Here is an 18,472-nt window from a genome sequence, read left to right on the forward strand (position 1 = left end):
TATCAAGAACTGGGTTAGGTTTGCTATGAAGTTTGAACTGAATTCTTTTAGCATAATCTTGAATTGATTCTGGAATTTGTGAGTTGATAATCTTTGGACCATATCAGGATCATTTGAAACATAAAACAACACTGGATGGAATTGCCTTGTCTCTCAAGTGTTCTTTTGGACTGGGGATGAACAGGAAACTGAATAGAGGATTTCCCTGGCTTGATCCAATCAGGCAGACACAAAGCCCTCAAGTACAGAACTAAAGAACAGTGGACATTGAGAGTTATTAACAGTTTCTTATTCTAACAGAAAGGTGATGGATTTCAGATGCAGAATGCACACTCATTATTGCATATGGCCAATGTGGGAATTAATTTTTTTGTTTGATTATTCATATTTGTTACATGGATTTTGGTTTTCTCCTTCTCCCCTTTCCCATTAAATAGAGTTGTGGAGATGGAGTAGGAAGAATAAAAAATAAAGATTTCTTAATTGAAAGATAACATAAAATGAAAGATTAAAAAGCTGGAATAATCCCCTAATTATATTTTTTCATAACCCCCTATAGATTACATGATGCTTCTAAAACCGGTTTTTAACTTTGCTACATTATTGCTTGCCCATTTCACCCTTGTTTTAAAACCTCCAGTGGCCTTCTCCTTATCCCAGGAATCAAGTCCAAAGTCTTTACCCCGACATTATAGCTTTTGGAATTCCGCCCTCATCTTTATCTTTATTTGCCACTTCTGTCCTACATGAATCATCTGCTATGGTCAAACGGGCCTGCTTCTCTGAATGCATCCTGCTCTGTCCCTACTGCCTTTGCTTTTTGTACCCCTTCTGTGGCATTCTCCTCTTGCCTGCCTTCTTCACATTTAGCCAAGTTCCCAACAAGCCTAACCTTCTCCCTGGCCACATCTGGCCCAGCCTCCAGTGAAAGAATCCAAGAAGGGACCCTAGAAGTTATCTGCCCCACCCTCTGGGACCTTTTCAGAAAAAAACAACTCATATTTATATAGCAATCAAAGGTTCATTAAGAGAGGCAGCAGGGTGTGACATGTAGATAGCGCACCAGGAAGACCTGGGTTCAAATGCCACCTCTGATACATAGTGACTTGATATCAGACTTTGGTCAAATCTCTTAACATTTTAACTTTCTGGCCAGAGGGTTAACCTGGTGGCTGCATTGGCAGTATAACACTTTTTAGTACTCAGGAATCAGATTAAAATGTAATTGGGAAATATTTCAAAAGATTTAAATTTAAATATCTAACAAAATAGAACATAGATAATGTTAATATGTGGTTTTCTAAATCATTTTGAAGCCCATAGGTTTAGTTCCCCTCTTTTCTATTTGTTTGACATCACATTTCTAGGCAACTGTCTAAAATTATAGTTGTAGAAAAAGGACCTATCTCTGTTGCCAAAGGGAGTTTCCTATCAGTGAAATCAGAGTTCTAGTTCATTTCCCTGTCATTTTAAAGTTTATAAAGCTTTCTTCATAATAACTAGGTAAGCTAATGTAGGTGGAGTTTTTTGTTTATTTTCCATTTTCTAGATTAGAAAACTGAGGCTCACAGAGGATTAATTCAACTCAATCCACACATTTCACATAGCTGGCAAGTATATTCTGATTCTATTCTTTCTAATGGTTGTGTCTCTTAATTTGGCCCTCAGAGTGTATTTTTTCATATTGTCATATATATGTCCTTCTCAACTAGCCAACAAGCTACAGGGCCATAACCATCCTCATTGACAATTAATACAAAGAAAGTACTTGATAAATATAGTTGGATGATAATGGAGACAGGATAAAAATCATTCATTCATTCATTCATTCATTCAACAAGTCTTTACAGAGTACAGGCTCCTGTCTAGGTAAGCCACTGTGCTGGCCACAGAGAATAAAAAAGGGGAAAAATAGTGAAGTATTTATGGACATATATCACCTGTGAGATTGTGTACGTTTGTTCCTATTCCTTACTCTCAGAGGTCACTGTAGGAATTAATTCATCAGCTCACATCTGGAAAAAGCTCTTTAAAAGACTTGTGTGAAAAGTGATAACACATCAGGTACTATTATTAGTATTTGAAAATTGGAATCTGGAAGTTCTTGGCAGGAAGCATGTTTCTAGGCATCCACAACCTTTTGCTAGTATGGTTGCTTTCTGTGTGAGAGAGAGACAGAGAAACAGAGACAGAGAGACAGAGACAAAGACAGAGAGAGAGACAGAGAAAAGAGAGAGACAGGAGAGAAAGAAAGAAACAGGAGAGAGAGAGAGAGAGAAAGACATAGAGAGAGAGAGAGAGACAGAGAGAGAGACAGAGAGAGAAGAATAGAAAGAGACAGGGGAAGAGGGAGAGAAAAAGAAGAGGGAAGGGGAGAGAGGCTGACCAAAATGAAGTATCCTGGCAATGATTAGCAGCACTTCTGCTGTGGTTACAGCCTCTGTTACTATTTCTAGTGACAATATTATTAATTCTGGATTCAGTTTTCCTTTGCTGGCTATTTTGGCTCAGATTTGCTAAGAATGAGAAGGTCGGCTCCTCTCTCATAGCAGTTCATTGCCAGCGGGAGGTTGATGATAGCTATATCCTGCCTCCTGGGGTGAAAGGCCTACCAGCCAGTGAAATTTATCCATACTTCCATCTATCTGTTTATCGGTGGGTACATCCATTTATTCATCCCGGAAACATTAAGTACCAATATATGCCAAATACAGGCCTATGTTCTGGGGATACAAAAACAAATAAAAATGGTTCCTGCCCCCAGGGAGCTTAAACATTTATTGTTGTGCAGGTGCACAGGTTTTCATGGTAATATGAAGATAAGAAAGAAATTTTTTGAAATTCATTGACCCACATTCAACTACTCCATAAAAAATGTCAATTTTCTTTGTCTTTTTTTTTTTTTTTAATTGTGTGTGTGACTTATTTGAAACACTTGTCTGTGACTACAATTAGTAGTTGTAGTACTCCTACAATTAGCAATTAGCAGTTCAGGAGTCCCGCATGATCTATTTATTGTAGAAATGGGAAAACACCATTTATTTGTATTTCTTCACATCCAAACCCTGTAACTATTGGCCGGAACTTCATGTCTAGGTAGCTTGCCTGCCTAGCTCACAACAGGCTTTCTGTTGTGGTTTCAGATATCCTCTGACTCTAGTGTGTTACAGAGAAACTGACCACGTGATTCTGGAGGTAACTGACAAGTTTATGTAAGGGTACTTTCTGTTGCTATTAATTTTCCTGTAATATTCATACCAGAGCAAAATGAATCTACTTAGATCAGGAAGGTTCATTTAATCCCTTCTTTAAACAGAGAAGTAATGAGAATCTCTGACTCCAAATTCATCTACGTCTCTTCCTACTATGTTACCTTGAGCAAACAATTGAAGATTGTTAATTTTTGTTATTTTGCCTGTGAAATGCAAGGTCTGTGAAGAAAGGGACTTTTATTTTTGTACAGCCAGCACCTTGCATATAACAGGTGTTTAATAAAAAGCTTGTTGCATGACGCCATTACTTGTTTAGTACTTGATCGTTCTGCAGGGGTGCAAAGGACTACGTCCCAAATGCAAGTGTCAGGATACATGCTTCAGACAGAAGTTTGGAGGCACAGCGTCTACTGAAAGACAAAAACGTAATAAACCTGATTGTGTGGAATATCTCCCAACATGGATACCTTAATTGAGTTCTCAGTATGTAAAGATCAAAAAAAGTTTGTGTCACCAGCAGAACTAGGAGCAATTCTTAACCAGGGCTGGCAGGAAATCCTCACAAGAGACTCATAGGTAGAAACAACCTTTGACACTGAGCTGCTCATTGTCAGTTCTGGGAACGTGGAGTCCTCAGTTACTGGGAGTGGGAAGCTGAGGTCATTAAAAAGATATTGTCATGCTTTGAAATCAGCAAAGGTGTTCAAAGCTCTTTTGTGGTGCACTCACTGCCGAAGAATGTGTTTCTAAATGGCCACTGGCACTTTTTTTTTTCTTTTAAAGAAACAGATATTCCAGAAAACCTCTGCTTCTTTTAGTTAGTCATACTCATTTATTTTACACTCCCCCTTCATCCCCCCCCAATCTTCCCCAGAAGAAGTTGTTCAGAGTGAAATTATCTAAATTTAGCCCCAGCCCAAGATTGAGTCTTTTGGAATGTTTGAGCTATTATCTATTCATCCATTTGCGAGCCATAAAAGGATAAAAAAAAATCATTTCCACTTGAAAAGAAATGTGAAATTTGTTGTAAACAATTGAATTTGAACAGCAGTTATTAAGCACCTATGATGTTCAAGGCAGCTTTTGACAGTGAACAAAAATATCTGTACTTGCAAACCCCAAACTGCATCCCATTCTAAGCCTTGCTGAATTGAATTTCTGGACTAATTTAAAAACACACTTTCATGTTATAAATGCTGGGAATGTCTTAATTACTTTTTAGTGCTTTTTGTTCACCACCAAACACATATTTGAAGTTCTGTTGCTGGAGTTAGCTGATGTTTTCACTTTATCTTAAGTGAAAAACAAATAAATAAATAAATAAAACAACTCATAATTTTTGTTTGGTAAAAAATAAGTTTTATTGATATCTTTTGTTGTCATATCACAACCCTTTCTGGACATAATCCTGTGTCAGTTCCGCTTTCCTCCCAACCCTGTATTGAACCTTCCTTTGAAACAAAAGAAAACTAATTAAACAAAAACAATAGATAGTCATCAGATTTTAGCAATCTATGCAACTTTCTTTTCCTAAAGTCCTCTGCCTTCCAGTCAAATGATAAGAGAGGGCTGTATGTTTTAATTTCTGTTCTTGGGGCCATTATTTATTTTCCAATTTCTTATAGTTTCATTTGTTTCTAGTAATCTTTTCATTAAAGACAGATGGATGGCTCAGTGAAGAGAGCTTGCTGGAGTCAAAGATCTGATTTCAAATGTGGCCTCAGACACCTACTAGCTATGTGATCCTGGGCAAGTCATGTCATTTCTGGCTGCCTCAGTTTCCTCATCTGTAGAATGAGGCTAATAAGAATACGAATCTCACAAGTTTGTTGTGGGAGGAAAATGAAATAACATTTGTAAAGTTTTGCAAACTTTAAAATACTGAATAAAGACTATTACTATTGTTCTAAATGTTCTTTAAATTCTTCTTATTTTGATCTCCATCAATTCTTACCAACCTTAAAATGCTATATAAATGCTATTATTATTATTATTCTAATTGTTCTTTTGATTCTGCTTATTTTGATCTGCATTTCCCAAATCATAATTGTTAATACAATTCTTTCTTCCACTTTCAAAAGTAATTTTTTTTTACCTTTGCAAGCTGCTTTTACATTAATTTTGGCTAGCAATGTAAAAGTCTTCATCTTAGTGACTGAAATAAAACTGTTAGTAATGCAGAACCTTTTAAAAATAGACGTATAAATACAAGTAATGATTCTATGAAGTATGCCAGCAAATGCATGGCCAACCATGTTATATTTATAGGGTTCTTCAAAGTGTACCACTCTCATACTGTTCCACATTAGTCAAATTTGTTAAATGGTCTAGTAGAATTAGTGTGTTAAGTGCTCTCTGAACATTTGTATAGCAGCTTGTACTTTTCAAAGCACTTCTATATACTTTGTCTAACTTAATGCTTAGATCATCTTCTGAAGTAGATGCAGGTAAGGCAAGTGATGTGGACTTGTTTTGTGAATGGAGACACAGAAGTTAAGTATCTTGCTGAGGTCATCCAGGGGATGAAGAGTGAAATGGGGCCTAGAACTGACCTCTCCAGATTCCTAGGCATATTATACCACATAGACAGCTTCCTCCTCCAACCTGAGTCACTCTTCAAAAGGCAGGTTTTTAATTCTGTCATTTCCTGGTTTTATTTGTTTGTTTGTCTTTGTTGAGGTCATAATTTAAATTAAGCATTAACACTACTAACTCTGTGGATATTGTCAAATAAAGTAGGATTATCACCAGAGTCAAGGAACCAGACCAGTAACGGACCATGAATTTGGTATTTTTTAAGAAGCTTTTAAAGGTGGTTCAAGATTTAATCATCACCTTAAAGCATTCGATGACTTCCAAGGGCATTCCAAAAGAGAAAGTGAAACTGATGAGAAAAACATAACCTCGAGCAAAGTCGATTATTTCCATTATTAAAACAAAACAAACAACAGAACCTAATTGAAAGAGTGGGAAAGCTTTGTAATAAAAGTTAGCCCAGTTTTAAAGAAAGTTAAACTTAAAAAACACAAATAACAAAGCCACTTGCTTTGGGAGGTGATTATATTATTAAGTACCTATTTCTTTTGGAAGGAGTTACTACTGGGTTCCTTTAAAGAGCAGCTGACAACTCTTAAGTTTCAGCCAAAGTGGACTGGCTGTTCCCTGAACTGAGAGAAGAAACTCAGGTCTTTCCCACCTCGGAGCGGCTGTAGGCACTCTCCTCTGCCAGGAATACACTCATCTCCTCTTCTCAGAACCCTGATGTTTCTTCAAGACCTAGCTCAGTTGTAGCCTTGCTTGCTATTCCAATCTGAATGTACTCTTTCTTCAAATATATCTGGAAACTTTTATCCAGAAATCTCCTCTGTCTCCATCAAACACTAAATTGCATTGTACTTATAAGTCTTTTAAGTCTTGGACAAACTAAAGAATATCGACTTTTGAGAGTTGGACATAAGTCACTGATTATCCACTTATCTCTCCTGCCCATTCCAGTGTCTTGCACTTAGGTTTTTGATCAATGGTTGTTGCATAAATGAGAATTGCTGTTGGAACCAAGAAAAACCAGGTTCAAGGCACATACTTTCTATATGATTCTGTCAATTCACCTTCTAGGCCAATAAGACTGATTGCTAAAAAAGAACTGATTTGCATTGGAGGAATTCCTTATCTGCTGCTGTCTATACCAGTGAAAGCATATTTTCATCACTGTAGTGATGGTGAATAAATAAATAACACTCCAGACACATGGATGTCATAGATTAAGAATTGTAGACTGAGTGTTGATTGAAGCTTCTTACTGAGGATCAATCAGAAGTAAAACATTTGAAATTAAATATGCAGAATGAGATATGCTTTTGGACAGAGATGATTTTGACTCTCTCTCTCTCTCTCTCTCTCTCTCTCTCTCTCTCTCTCTCTCTATATATATATATATATATATATTTGTAAGGAAGCTTTTTTTTTAGTTTTAGTTTTGTTTGTTTTTTTGTAGAATTGGGAGAAGATAGGAAAGAAATAAAATAAATATGTTACTTGAAAAAATTGAAATTTAAAAAGAGAAGCATTTATTTACAGATAATTTTTTTGGAACACTTGTAATTCATCTCACGTAAAGCCAAAAGCAATATATTCTTTAGCAATCAGATGCTAATCTTTCTGTAGCAAATGTTTCCCTCAAAGAGAGTTTTAAATATGGAGCAAATCCATAGCTAGTAGTCAAAGTTAAGGTGCCAACTTGAATAAGTGAATTTATAAACTGTGCTTGTAGAGTGTGTTGGATTTGCTATAACACTGCTATGCAGACCTTGCCCTGAGACGGTTACAATTCAAGATAGGACAACAGTCAAAACAAGCCCTATTTATAGTAAGATGTTGTGACCTAGGGACAGTCCAAATTATTGAAATATTAGATATTCTTCATAGGGAAGATAAGTGGCACAATGGGTAGAGTGTTGACCTGGAGTCAAAAAGATTCATGTTTCTTTTTTTTTTTTAATTTATTTTTTTTATTAAAGCTTTTTATTTACAAAACATATGCAAGGGATAATTTTTCAACATTGATCTTTACAAAGCCTTCTGTTCCAAATTGTCCCTTCCTTTCCCCCACTCCCTCCGCTAGATGGCAGGTAGTCCAATACATGTTAAATATGTTAAAATACATGTTAAATCCAATATATGTATACATATTTATACAGCTAGCTTGCTGCACAAGAAAAATCTGATCAAGAAGGAAGAAAAAAAAAACTGAGAAAGAAAACAAAATGCAAACAAACAATAACAGCAAGGATAAGAATGCTATGTTGTGGTTTACACTCAATTCCCACTGTTCTCTCTCTGGGTAGATGGCTCTCTTCATCACTGAATAATTGGAACTGGTCTGAATCATCTCATTGCTGAAGAAAGCCATGTCCATCAAAATTGATCGTTGTATAGTCTTTTTGTTGCCGTGTATAATGAAGATTCATATTTCTATGTTCAAATCTGGCCTGCCTCAAACTCTTAGCTGTGGAACCCTGAGCAAATCACTCAACCCTATTTGCCTCTATTTTCTCATCTGTAAAATAAATTAGAGAAGGAAATGACAAACTATTCTTGTGTCCTTGCCAAGAAAACTCCAAAATGGCATCGTAGAGTCAAACTCAAGTGAAAAACAACTCAACAACAACAAAGTCATCCTTCAAGGCCAGCAGCCTGTTCTGTGAAAATTTCCACAAGTTTTGTAGCTTCTACTATTTTCAACTTTCGTTGAACCCCAAGAGATCTCAGAGCTTGTACCACACAGTTTTCAATTGGATTGCATCTTCCATTGTTTCACGTGTGTTGCAGCTGTTTTCAAGGCAGGTTCTAATAACCTAGACAAGAAAGCCTTCTTTGTTTTGTCCTCTTTTTATCATCCAAATACCTGGTAAGAGCTCAATTTGTTGAGTTCAATTGATAGAACAATTTGTGGATTAGAGATTTCTATTGATTTGATCTGAGTAAGTTGTAATTAAGATGGTAAAGCTAAAAGACAGAACCCTAACTACTTTCAATGTGAGAGAAGAACATTCATTCAATCCATTTCAGCAAAGAATTTATAAGCACTTATTATTACTAAGCGAAAGGAACATACTTGATAAATTCACAAATTATAATTCTCTTGACAGTTCTATTTCCATATGTGGACTATTTTACATAGTTAAAAAAACCTCCTATTTTATGTAGTTTAAATAATGCTTGTAACTTTCTTTAGAGATCGAAGTACTGAAAAGTGATAATTAATGCAAGACTTGTGAAATTCAGATGCTTATAAAAAACACATTTCTATTTGTTTATGTTCTCTAGTGCCCCCAAATCAACTACTTAACTCAATTAACTCTGAGAACAAAAATATTATTTCTTGCTTTCAGAAATTTATTGTACCACCCATCTTTAGCCATGAGGCAAAAAACTCACAGGATTGTCCTGGTGCTCTAGCTAAATAGGGGCTAAACTATTCACATGGGGAAGGTTCAATAATTAACTTTGTTTTTCCAACAACCCTGGAACTAAATTATGGAAGGATAGAATAGTTCTATTTTGATCTAACTGAGGTGATATGGGAAAACAAGGCAGGAGGAGGGAAATTTGAATCTTAAAATTTCAGATCTAGAAATATTCGAGCATCTCTGCTCAGGTGCCTAGAATTATGTGATTAGAACTACCCTGAATCACCAGGGAAATAATAAGGGTATAGTTCCCTGCCCTCAAGAAAAGTGTAGTTTAATTGAGAGATCAGGCCTATATATGTTAGAAGTTAAATTATAAACTTCTCATAGAGTGAAAAAAACCACATCTCAAAACTGAAGTTGATCACAAACTCTATATTAATATGGTTTTACTAAATATCAAAAAATTTACTAATAATGGTTTATATTCACATGGCACTTTGTTTATAGATGAATTTACTTCATTTGGTTGTCATATTGCAGCTAAGTGGAACAAGGAGAGAATGTCCACTAGACCTGAAATCAGGAAGACCTAGTAAGAATAATAATTCTTATTAGCTGGGTGAAGCAGGATAAGTCATTTAATTGTAGTCTGTCTTAGTTTCCTCAACTTTCAATTGGGGATAATAGTACCTACTTTAAATGCTATATATAAATACTAGCTAAGTAAATTACTGATAGGGTGATAGAAATGCTTTTCATTTTTATAGCAGCTTAAGGTTTGTAAGTGCCTTATATAATTCCAGACTCAGGTAAGTAAGTACCATAGGTATTATCTTTATTTTGTTGTATTTAAGTCAATTTTCAATCATCATGTGGTTTTCCATTTCCTTCCCCAATTTATTTTATAGATGAGGCTTTTCTGCCACCAGGTTCAACACTCATCAGAAATGTTTAGAAATTGGATTCTGTCATTTTAAAATAATCCTTTGTTTCATCCCAGCATGCCCCTTTTTGCCTTTCAATGCCCCATTCTCAGCTTCCAAACAAACCTCTTCTTCACAAACTGGAAGTATTGAAAGCTCTATTAGAGAGGACTTCCATGACAGTGTGACACCATGAGCAATTCTGGTAAGAGAGGAGTTTATGGCTATTTTGAATTAATTTAATTCCATACAGATAATATGAAACTGACAGGAAGTAAGAATGCTGTTGAAATGGATAATGGTGCTGAGACATCATGTGTCCTGAATATATGAGACTAAGATTTCTTTTATTCTACAAATGGATCTGCTTTTATTTATAACTATTCTCTTTTATGTTAGTCAACCTTCAGTGGAGCTAAAAGAATGTTAAATGTAGGAAGCAGAGACCTGGGAAGAAATCTAGTCAAACTCTCTCATTTTTCAGTTGAGGAAACTGAGATCCAAGTATGTTTAATAGACTTGTCTAAAGTCATATGTCCACTTATTGGCAGAGCTGAGACTGAATTGCAGGTCTTTTGACTCTCAAACCTAAGCCCTTTTCCTTTATATCATGATCTAGACAGGATATTTTCTAGATCTTATAATGGGTAGTTGTGAAAATGATGAAACAGCCATGTTCTTTGCCCAATATTTTGAGAGTAAATGGATTTATAATCCTCTCTTCTATTAAAAAATGATGCAATTCATTCAAAGGCCCCCAAACTTAAACTCTGCTGATTTACAGAAGGGACACAGCATGCACAGTGCCAGGGCTTGATTATGTCCCCTGTGCAGTCAAGGAACCCTAAAGCCATTTTGCTCAAAGTCGGATCTGGCTGCATGCCCACCTGTTCTCTGGCCACCAAACTCACAATCAAAGTGACTCTAAATGACAGGCAATAACAAAGCTTTACATACTCTGGAAAGGTCATCATGCATGTATTTAGTGATTCCTGCCTTGCTAATTTTTCACCTTCCCCAGATTAATCTCCTGGACAGTTACCTCTCTTACCTTTCAAGAATTATCCCAGATATCATATTCATATGACTATGACAAATGACAGTTTGCCCTATTAGTGTCAGGAAGGTTTGAGTCCATGGAATATAGATATCACTTCCCTGTTTTATTGGAACAGATAATTGAGAGTTGACCATGGAAAGTCTGATTGATGAGCCATGTAAAAATGTAGGGAGCCCTTTTTCTAATTCTTCAGTCAAATGGAGCTTGAGGAAAGGAATAAGCACTTATTAAATACCATGAAATTGGTCTTTAATGCTACTGTGTTACCCTGGACAAGTCACTTTAACTCAGGCTTAGCTGTTAAATGGGAATAATAACACCACATAGAGTTAGTTGTTGTGAAGGTCAAATGAGATAATATTTGTAAACACTTTGCAAATTTCAGAACACTAAATAAATGTTAATTATTTGTAATTTATACATGAATTTATGGGTATTTGTGCATGCTCACAGAGATTAGAGATAAGACACATACACACCTGAAGATGATTCTTTGCAAAGAAACAGGTTTTAATTTGATCAAAAGAAACAATTTCTAACAATTAGTGCTATCGTGAAGCAGGAAAAGACTTCTTTAATGGTAGTGGGTTTACATTCACTTGAAGTCTTTAAATCAAGAGTGGACTACTTCTTGGGAATGCTGTTGAGAGGAATTAGGCACAGGATTGAACAAGGAGGTCTCCTTGGTTTCCTCCAACTCTGTGACTCTGGATGATTTGTTATGTAATTGGCTTCTTTTTGGAAAACTTGTTTTTGATTGCTTCCTAAATCATGATGCAATAGATGGAGTACTGGGTCTGGAATCAGGAAGATCTGAATTCAAATCCAACTTTAAACACTTCCTAGCTGTGTGACTGAGAATATTATTAAACTTTTGACTGCCTCATCTTTAAAACAGAGATAACAATAGCATCTGCTTCTTGTGGTCATTGTGAGGATCAATCAGTCAGTAGGTAAACATCTATTAAGCACCCACAATGTACCACCCACTGTGTGCTCTGCCATCAAATAAGAAGATATTTGAAAGCACTTAGCACAGTGCTTGCCATACAGTAAGCACTTAATAAATGCTTATGCCCTTCTCTCAGGTTCCATCTGCCAATAAGGAAGAGCTCCTTACTGTTTTCATCCATCAGATTTTCCATAGTCATCTCTGGATCATTTGTCCCAATAAAACAGAGAAACATTATGGATGGTTCCAAAATTATGATGGCCTAAACTAATACATGTACCCATATTTTTACATTTTGTGAATTGTCTCAACCCTCTCCTCACTCATTCTATTTGCCAGCAGACCAGGACATAGTTTGAGCTACAGAAGGATGTAGAACTCAATTTGGTCCCTGATAATCCCCAAAGAGATGAATCCACCAACAGATAAGGAAGTAAAGGTTGACCCTATGTTTGGATTGACTTTGATTCCTTTGTTTAATGGAGCACATTTTAACTTGGTGACCTTTTTCAGAATGTCTGAGATCCAAACAGCTTGTAATTTGGGGGGGAAAAAAAAGCTTCTGTGAGATCATGTAAAGTATTTGAGTTGCTTAAGCCTCTGGGAAAAAATTTGCACCCTACTGAATTAATTAGAAAACCCACAAATTGGGCATCTGGATGTAACCCTAAAGTCAGAAAAGAGATGCAAACTTTCATGTTTTTGTTAAGGTTCCTAGAATGTTTCTTGTAGTTTTAATCTCTCATGAGAAATTTGCTGCAGGTATAAATAATCTCACATTTAATTAAAGGAACCCATATGTCACCCTTTTTTTTTTGTTCATGTGATAGAAACCACTATAGTTATTAAAAAGAACAGCCATAGACTAAAATCCTAATGCTCCATCTTGTCATTTTCTTGACAGCAGAATCTTAGAAGAAAAGCTATAGGGATGCCTCGTGTCAGATAATGTCAGCATTTTGAAATGTGGAGATGTTTATTCTATTTACTGCCACCTGCCCCAGGTTCAATTTAGAATCAGGAGGGAGGTAGAATAGTGAGAAGGAGGAAGTGTTACAGTTTTTGAAGTCAGAAGACTTGAATTCAAATTCTGGCCCCTGTGACCTTGAACGAATAATGTCACCTCTCTGGGTCTCAATTTTCTCATCTATCAAGTGAGAAAGTTGACCTAGATAGCCACTTAAGTCCCTTAAAGTTCTAAATGTATGATTCCTCTTGTCCTCTGAGAGTAGCTCTTCCTCCAGATTTTCCTGTTTCTTATCTGGCCACTTTAGAAGATTTCAGATTTCCTCTTGCCAGTATTTTTACTTTATGTCATTTACATAGACCATCCATGCAATCTGGGCTGTTGAATACAGAAAGTTTTCCATTGATCTTTTTAAAAGAAAATTTTCAGTTGTGCTTATATAGGAACTGAAGCATCAACAGTATTATTTCTTTCCAAACGAAAAATTCTTGTTTTTCAGTAAAATGTAACAAAAACTAGTAGGAAGAAAACTCCAGAGATAAAGAAAGACATACATTCTGAGCGGGCCAGGTGGGTTCCAGGATATATTTTAAAAATAATGATCATCAATAGATCAATAGTGTCTTCAGGAGAGGTATTTCTTGTTTTCTAATACAAATCAACCTCAATGAACCCAGAAGATTAAGAAATAGTATTAGATAAAAGAACCTTGATTTTTGGTGGCAGGCAGCATCACTAGAGCTCTTCCAACGTCATTCTTTTTGACCTGAGTGTTTGAATGAATGGTAGTAAGCAGGGCAGGAGAGAAATAAGAGCTAGGCCTCCATTTGGCATATAAATGTCTGTTTATTTAATGGGATGCTGTTAAAGTCAGTCAGCCTTCAATTTAATATTCTTCCCCAGAAGGGAAAAAAAAAAAAAAAAAGAGTTTGCTTAACCCAATTAATTTTGTGGCTTGTGTTATCATATTCTTAATTTTACCAATCCCTTGGCTTTTCACAGTTCAGCATTTTCTCTGAGTTGCTTATTCTGGCATACGTGCACATCATTCATACTCACAATCTTTCAGTGTCCTTTCAGCTAAAATTAAAAAAAAAAAAATTCTGTCTTACAAGTGAAGGGTTCTTTCTCACTTTACTTCACTTACCCCCTCCCTCTTAACCACACAGCTGCACAATTTACTCATTCTCAAATCCTCTAGCCTAGCCTGAAAAACCTCCTCGAGCAAATCTTCTCTCTCTTGCCACCAGTATTCAAATTTTGAACACTCATTTTTGTCATGTTAGACACATTCGGTAAAGTCATATTAATATGAGCATTAGATGAAAGAACCAAGCTGTTTGACCCTGAGGAAAAAAAAAAAAGACATAGAAAGCTCATGAACATTGTCTTTTAGATTTGAGGAGTTTTGTCTTTTTAGCTCCAGGGAGGAAAATTAGGACATTGAGGCAGAAGTTATAACCATTTTAAGGAGGAATACAGCAATTAGAGCTGTCCCAAAATGGAATGAGTTACCGTGGAAGTTAATGAATCTTTTATCACTAGTTCAAACAAAGTATGATGAGTACTTCTAATGGTTATTAGAGACAGTATTCATTCATTCCAATTTAGTTTAGCTAACATCCAAGTTGCTTCTGACTTTAGATTTTGAATAAAATTATTATTGTTTGATTTTTTTTTTCTTTAAGAGTAGAAGGCAGGAAGAGGGGATTGGGAGGGAGACTATATAAACATGTATCTTTATTGGTGTGGGGATCATACAGTGTGTGAAAATACCCTCCACCAATATAGATCTTTATTTCCTCTATAACTTATAGACTTAAAGAGCTTCCTGGGACATAAAAGTTTAAGTGACTTGCCCATAGTCATATATTCAATATTACCAAAGGTGGGTCTAATCCTAGCTCATCCTTTCTCTAAAGTTCTGTCTACTAATTATATTGTGCACCTTATAATGACTGCTGAAATTTGTATAGTGCCTTAAGATCTAGAAGGCATTTTATATATATTATTTTATTTGAATTCATAAATATTAGTAAATTCAATGTCATATTTGAAAAGTAAAAATAAACATGAATGAAGTCTAATGATTTTCAAAATATGTGTAGCATTTGTTTTCATATATATTGTGTCAACTGAACGTCTCTTCCATTATTCTGCAAGAGTCTAGTACATAGAAGGCACCCAGTAAGTGTTTGGTGAACAAATAAATAAAAATGTTTACTTAGTTTCTCCATGATTAGAATTCCAGTGCATATAGTAAAAGAGCATATTTTCAAAGCACTTAGATTTATAATTATTATATATATGTTATTGTTATATTGTGTTTATTAAATATATCTTATTGGATCATAGATTTAGCACCAGGAGAGACCCTAAATTTTATATGAATCAACAGAGTCCTAGAAATGAAGTAATAGGTAGGAAAATTAGGATTGAAATTCATGCCCTCTAACTCAAAATTCATTATTTTCCTGACGGACTATACAACCGTTTGATGTTATTTATTGGATAACATAAATGAAAAAGGCACATTTAAGTAACCAGCATAAATATCTAGTGGCCTTCTAATTAGCTCTTGGTTAGTCTTTCCAATCTATCATTTTTCTTCTCCAATCTATCATTCACACAGTTGCCAAACTAATATGTCTAAAAAACATGCCTGAGAATATCACTTCCATGCTCTAAACCCTAAAGGTGTTCAACGATTTCCTATCTCACATAGGATAAAGTAGAAACTCTTCTATTTGTCATTTAGAGCCCTTCACACTCTCGTGTCAACCAATCAGTATTGTTCTCATCTCTTGCCTTCATGAAAACTGCCTCCCATGTCTAGAATATGTTTTTTTTCCCTTCCTTATTGCTTTTTGGAATCTCTAGCTTTTCTTTTCAAGGTCTTTCCTCCTCCCTTCAGTTGCTAATACTCTGTGCTGTTAGAAATATGATGCATTTGTTTATATGTGAACATGATGTTTCTCTTCCCCAGAATATAAACTCTGAGTATAGGGACTGTTTTTACTTTTTTTCTTCAGATTCCTAGTGGTTAGTATGATGTCTGCTACATAGTAGTAGCACATAATAATTAATTGCTTATCTAATTAAAAGGGCAGCTAAGTGATACAGTGTCTAGAGCAGTGACCTTGCAATCAGGAAGACTCATCTTCCTGAATTCATAGGCAACCTCAGATGTTTATTAGCTTTGTTACCCTAGCCAAGTCACTTAACCATATTTACCTTAGTTTCCTCATCTGTAAAAATGAACTAGAGAAGGAAATAGCAAGCTACTCCAGTATTTTTCCCAAGAAAACACCAAATGGAGTCATGGATAATCAGACACAACTGAAAATGACCAAACAACATCACCAATAACATTAAATTGAATGGAAGTGAATTGAATTACAATTTTGAAAAGAAAATCTGGAAGTATTACAGAAAGAATCCAAGAGACAACCTGACCCTCCAAAATAGCCAGAAATATCAGAAATATCAGAAATTACCAGTTCCCATCAACACTTATAACTCTTGCCCGTGCCCTACCTTTTAAACCAGGAATTTAGATGTATTCGAGTAACATAATTATTTGTTGTATTTTGTGCTATTGTACACATGAAAATTGACAATGATTAAACAAGACGGCAGCTTCCTTGGTCATATGGCCAAAATGTCTGAGAGCTAATTGGCATGAAGGTACTGGTACATAGAAACCTAAACTTATCTTCTAATCAAATGAACTATTTCTTATTTGTTAGATATAACAATATGGACTGTATGCTGAGGGGGTCTGGATCATATCCACTGGTGTCAATTCTCTTTCCACAAAAATTTGCATATTATGAATGAGGAGCTGATAATCTGGTGCTAGGAAGAGCAGAGTGATAAGGCATACAGTAAGCTCTCTGCACATACAGTAAATATTTGTGGAATGATGAGATATCGGGAAATTTAACAAATGATGTATTTATAGATTCTCCAAGTTGCTACAGGTTTCATGTGGCTTTTCGCAAACAGTAAGAAGTTACATGTTCAGGTATTGTTTTCATAAGGACTGCTTTCTTTTTCTTACCCTATCTATTTCTGTTCTGCTTGTGGTAAGGAAATCTTAACATACTTCCACCTCCATGCCTTCCACCAATGCAGACTGACAATTCATTTTTAATTTTTAGTTGCCTGGAACACTGAGATGTTAGATGACTTATCACATAATTAATTTGTGCAAGCAGTAGGAGTTGAATCCAGATGTTGAACTCCACCATATCTTACTGCTGCTCCAATTTCAAGGGAGAATTGTTCTTTGCTACCAAAACATTTCCCATCACATGAAAGTTTGTATGTTTGTTCAGTATGTACTTTGACCACAAAAGTAAACCAGTCACAACAGAGGAGTTTGATGTTGGTACTTGACTAATTTTTATTAAGATGTAAAATTGACAGCATCACATAATTTAATGAGGGATTCCCCTCTCCCCATTTCCTTTGAGCTCACTTATCATCCTGTACTGACACTGCACTTATAAAAAGGCCAGAAGCTTGCCTCTTCTCTGACCTATCCAACATTATAGAAAGAAATGAGCTAGTTTAATTTTACCAGCTCATCATAGTTAACTTGGATGTTTCCTGTGAGAGGGAAAAAACAAACAAACAAACAAACAAAAAAAGTTGATGATTATACTACAGGAGTGTGGAATTTCAAGAATGGGAAATATAGCAAAGGCTTAAGTATCTATAATTTCCTCAAAGGAGAAAATCTACTATGTCCATTCTATTGACTACAGCAAACTTGGTGCCTTGTTTCCAATTCCAGCATCGTTCCACTTTTCCATCTAGAAGTAACCAGCTTATGGGTCAGAACCTATTAGTACATCTTGAAACTTTATCCAGTGGGTTTTCCCATTGATCCCCATTATCTTGTTCTCCAGTTTCTTCTCTATGGTCAGTTGGAGTTTCCACTAAGGAGAAAAAAAGTCAACAATGGCACTCTTTATCCTTTCCAACTCAAGAATGACATTATCAGCATTTCTTCCTTCTCTGCTTTTCTATTCCTCCTTACTACCAGTCTTCCCTCTAGCCCCAGACTTTAAAAAAAAATAAAAAGCAGTTCTTCACCACAAAAAAAAAAAAAAAAAAAAAAAATGGATACCTCTGTTCTAAACACATCTCTGTGGAGCAGCTTTTCAGCTGTTCAATGAAGGGGCTCACAGGGATTTATTCTTGGAAATTAAACATAGAACATCAAAATACTCCCCCCCACCTCATATGATGGCAAGGGGTCCCCAGCCAAACACTGTTACAATATATCACACATCCTTGTTCTATGTTATTGCTTACTTAACTAACATTTGCACAATTGGTGGTCAAACATTCCTTTCAAAGTGGATAGTGTCTCCAAATATTTTTATCTTCTGGGTAAATATATTTCTCAGCTAATTATTGGTGTCTGACATTTGCC

This window comes from Sarcophilus harrisii, chromosome 5, assembly GCF_902635505.1.
Source record: "Sarcophilus harrisii chromosome 5, mSarHar1.11, whole genome shotgun sequence".
In the NCBI taxonomy this organism is placed as follows: Eukaryota; Metazoa; Chordata; class Mammalia; order Dasyuromorphia; family Dasyuridae; genus Sarcophilus; species Sarcophilus harrisii.